Genomic DNA, 4740 nt, shown 5'->3' on the forward strand with positions numbered 1-4740 from the left:
CGTGACCGGCAGCAGTACTTTCTTATTCCATGCAGCAAACAGCACTCGCAGGGGACGCAGGCGAGGCATGTCCATGCAGGAACAGAGAGATGACACAAATGGTGTAATACGTACACACTTTAATAAAAACTTTAAAACACAAATCACCCTCACTTACAATAGAAGGGGGATGACAATATGACTCACGAATGCCGTCCGCGACTTGTCAACAGCCTGATGCACGCTTGAGAGCCCTCCTGAATGGCGGTCTCTGCAACTCCCAAACCGATGACGTCAGCGGTAGGACGGTGCAGGGCGCTCTCACATCATCAGTTGGACTATGGTGGCTGGACCGGCTCAAACACTAAGCTCCTCCTCCCTACGCGTTTCGTGACTCTGCGTCACTTCCTCAGGGGATTGGGGAGCTGAGTGGGAGCAGTGTTTAAATACTACTTACAATAAAAAGGTCAACCCACAAAGGGGAGGTCCTGGACATATTGCTAATAGATATCCGTGCCTGGCAATTAACAGCGATCTGGACCTACTACAAATGGCTGCTGGGATCAATTGCATTACAGTTTACATGCTATGTGCCATACATAAATACATATTATTAATTACATATAATTAAAACACATCCATATGTTATGACACAACACAAATATTAATCTCGCAATGATTAAAAAATAAATGAAAAAATGAAAGAATAATTAAAATTAAAATTCTACGTATCCTTTAAAAAAGCTGCCAAATCAAAATCAATATTCAAACCTAGGGGAGACAGAGTTCTAAGTACATAAATCCAGTAGCTTTCCCGTCTGGATACTAAATTCAATCTGTCTCCCCCGCGCCACGTACCTTTTGGATTATCAATGCCCATGCAGATCAATCCCTGTGGGTCCTGATTATGTTTTAATCTGAAGATTTGAGATGCTATGGGTCATATATGATCCTCTTCCTGGATGCTATTGGAAGAGTTTTGGAGAAAGATGTGGAGGTAGATGAAAAGCTGAGACAGTTCAACATAGATGGGATTAAATTCATCCTGACCCACAATTATTTTAGCTATGACCGTGAGTTCTACCTCCAGACATGCGGCACCGCAATGGTCACCAGGTTTGCACCTAGCTATGCGAACTTATTCATGTCCATCTGAGAAGAGAATCATATATGGTCCTCCAACCCGTTTAGTGCAAACCTGGTGCTCTGGAAAAGATATATCGACGATGTGCTGTGTGTCTGGAGGGGGTCATTAGATGAACTAGAAAAGTTTCAGGATCATCTAAATACCAATACATGGAACTTAAGGTTCACTTTCAATCATCACAAGTCCACTATAAATTTTCTTGACCTTTCCCTGTACATAGTTGAAAACATTATTCATACAAGGACATATCACAAAGAAGTTGATGCCAATACTTATTTATTGGCATCAAGCCACCATCACCCCAGGTGGCTTCAGAATATCCCCAAGGGTCAAGCACTACGAATTAAGAGAAACTGTTCGGAAGACTCAGTAGCCAACAACAGGTTAAAGATCTCAAAGAGAAATTCCTAGATAGAGAATACAGGAGTAGTGAATTAGATTTGGCCATCACGGAGGTCAGCAAAATAGATAGAGCCACTCTAATATCAAAGAAAGCCATTGCATCAGGGCATGTGACAGAACAAAAATTTCCCTTTTTTATCACTCAATATAGTGGGTTGGCTCCAGTTATATCCAAAACATTCAATAAGCATTGGAGTATTCTCCAAAGAGATCCCATTTTAAAAACCTGCCTTCCAGACAGACCTAAGATTGTATATAGAAGGGCTAGAAATCTGAAGTCCTCCCTCTCTCCAAGTTGTCCAATTGATAATCTTAGGGATCGCCATGTCACATGGCTTAATGGTCTTAAGGGATATTATACATGTCAAAATTGCATTGGGTGTAAGTATAGTATAAAAACCAAAACGTTTACATCCAGTGTCACTGGAAAGGAATTTGACATTGAGACATTTATTAATTTGCAAAACAAACTTTTGTGTGTATCTCTTGCAATGCCCATGTGGGTTGCAATACGTGGGGCGTACTGGAAGGCCCCTCAAGCGACGATTCGCTGAACATGTGTATAACATAAAGAGCGGCCTCGAGAACCATAGCGTCTCAAATCATTTCAGATTAAAACATAATCAGGACCCACAGGGATTGATCTGCATGGGCATTGATAATCCAAAAGGTACGTGGCGCGGGGGAGACAGATTGAATTTAGTATCCAGACGGGAAAGCTACTGGATTTATGTACTTAGAACTCTGTCTCCCCTAGGTTTGAATATTGATTTTGATTTGGCAGCTTTTTTAAAGGATACGTAGAATTTTAATTTTAATTATTCTTTCATTTTTTCATTTATTTTTTAATCATTGCGAGATTAATATTTGTGTTGTGTCATAACATATGGATGTGTTTTAATTATATGTAATTAATAATATGTATTTATGTATGGCACTTAGCATGTAAACTGTAATGCAATTGATCCCAGCAGCCATTTGTAGTAGGTCCAGATCGCTGTTAATTGCCAGGCACGAATATCTATTAGCAATATGTCCAGGACCTCCCCTTTGTGGGTTGACCTTTTTATGGTAAGTAGTATTTAAACACTGCTCCCACTCAGCTCCCCCAATCCCCTGAGGAAGTGACGCAGAGTCACGAAACGCGTAGGGAGGAGGAGCTTAGTGTTTGAGCCGGTCCAGCCACCATAGTCCAACTGATGCTGTGAGAGCGCCCTGCACCGTCCTACCGCTGACGTCATCGGTCTGGGAGTTGCAGAGATCGCCATTCAGGAGGGCTCCCAAGCGTGCATCAGGCTGTTGACAAGTCGCGGACGGCATTCGTGAGTCATATTGTCATCCCCCTTCTATTGTAAGTGAGGGTGATTTGTGTTTTAAAGTTTTTATTAAAGTGTGTACGTATTACACCATTTGTGTCATCTTTCTGTTCCTGTATGGTCATGCCTCGCCTGCGTCCCCTGTGAGTGCTGTTTGCTGCATGGAATAAGAAAGTACTGCTGCCGGTCACGTGGGATCCGTGAACTACCGAGGCGGAGTAAAGACACAGTTACAGATTCTCTCCCATGAATACACAAATTTACATCTTGTAAGAGGGGTTTCTATGTCCGTTGGTTCCGATTGGGGTCAAGAGTAGTTGCATAGTGCGCAATTGGTGTGTATCTCTTCTGTCTCCCCAGAATCACTGTGGACATCGCTAAGGGATTCAACAACACCCTGGGACTCTGTCTATATTCCATATACCATCCATCAGAAACCTTCATCTGGGGCTTTCGTTTGGATAACGGTATCTTGGACATTTTTAGCGCCGGGAACTTATATTTTGTATTTGCATTTATTTCACATGTTGGGAATAATCTGTTTATTAGTCCCCTTGGCAGCTCTTAACACCACAAATGAGTGGTGCTCACTTTTATTGAATGTTCACATTTGTGTATCTCCTTATTGTATGTTCACTTTAATTTGTGTTCATTTGCACATTGTAGATTAGCGCTTGTAGAGGGTATAATATTGTTGTTGTTTGTTTAATACTGTAGAGTGGAAGTTCTCTGTGCTAGAGTAGCCGGTACAACGCCCTTGTATTTACCCCTGATGTTTTTGTGATGGATTAAACCTTTGTATGTTTGTATATATATATACACACTTAGTTAAGTTATGGTGGGTAAAAAAGTGACAAAAACCCTCCACAGCAAAGCAAATAGCAAATGAAAATATTCCTGTATGCTCATCTGCATGTCTTAGGCAGGTCTGCAGCCCCGCCTTTCCCCATTATCCCCCAGCACACAGCACTTCCACTGCAGCAAGGGATTCTGGGAAATGACATGCAGCCCCGCCTCTCACCATTATCCCCCAGCACACAGCACTTCCACTGCAGCAAGGGATTCTGGGAAATGACATGCAGCCCCGCCTTTCCCCATTATCCCCCAGCACACAGCACTTCCACTGCAGCAAGGGATTCTGGGAAATAACATGCAAATGAGCACACAGTGTCACTTTTTGCCTCAAAAACCATTTTTAACATGGTTCCCTATAGGCTTAAGCTTGCTGCATGGTCACAGCTTTGAGCACAGCCAGGGTTAAGGTGCATACCCAGAAAACCACCCACAGACAGCTGTTTTGACCTTGATGGGTCTCATCAGTGTGGGGTTGATTTTAACTGGGTATGCAAAGAGGCTATGGGATAGGCTAAACCATAATACCGAGTTAAGTTATGGTGAGTAAAAAAAGTGACAAAAACCCTCCACAGGAAAGCAAATATGCAAATACAACTGTATGCTCATCTGCATGTCTTAGGCAGGTCTGCCACCCCGCCTTTCCCCATTATCACCCAGCATACAGCACTTCCACTGCAGCAATATATATATATATATATATATTCTGCACTCCATAGGTTAAGATGTTTTAAGGAATCTTGTGGTCAGTGTGAAACTAATAGTATACAATGTTATTGGTATCAGGGGCAACCTGAAAGCAAGTTGTATGATGCCCATTTTAGTGATAAGACTTGTTTTTGTAAGTTCCTAATGTTCCTGAGATAAGGTACGTGATGGTAACAACAGAAAAACAAGTATGTAAACAAGTACGTCATTTAGTTGGCAAAAGCGAGTTAGCTGAGCCAGTGATGTATATCTCTTCGATCTAAGGGTATAAAACGTAGCTGTCGCAGGATACGCCACTGCCTTCTCAGATACTCGCCACCTTGAATAGAAGTATTT

Source organism: Ascaphus truei, chromosome 20 (assembly GCF_040206685.1).
Source record: "Ascaphus truei isolate aAscTru1 chromosome 20, aAscTru1.hap1, whole genome shotgun sequence".
Classification (NCBI taxonomy): domain Eukaryota; kingdom Metazoa; phylum Chordata; class Amphibia; order Anura; family Ascaphidae; genus Ascaphus; species Ascaphus truei.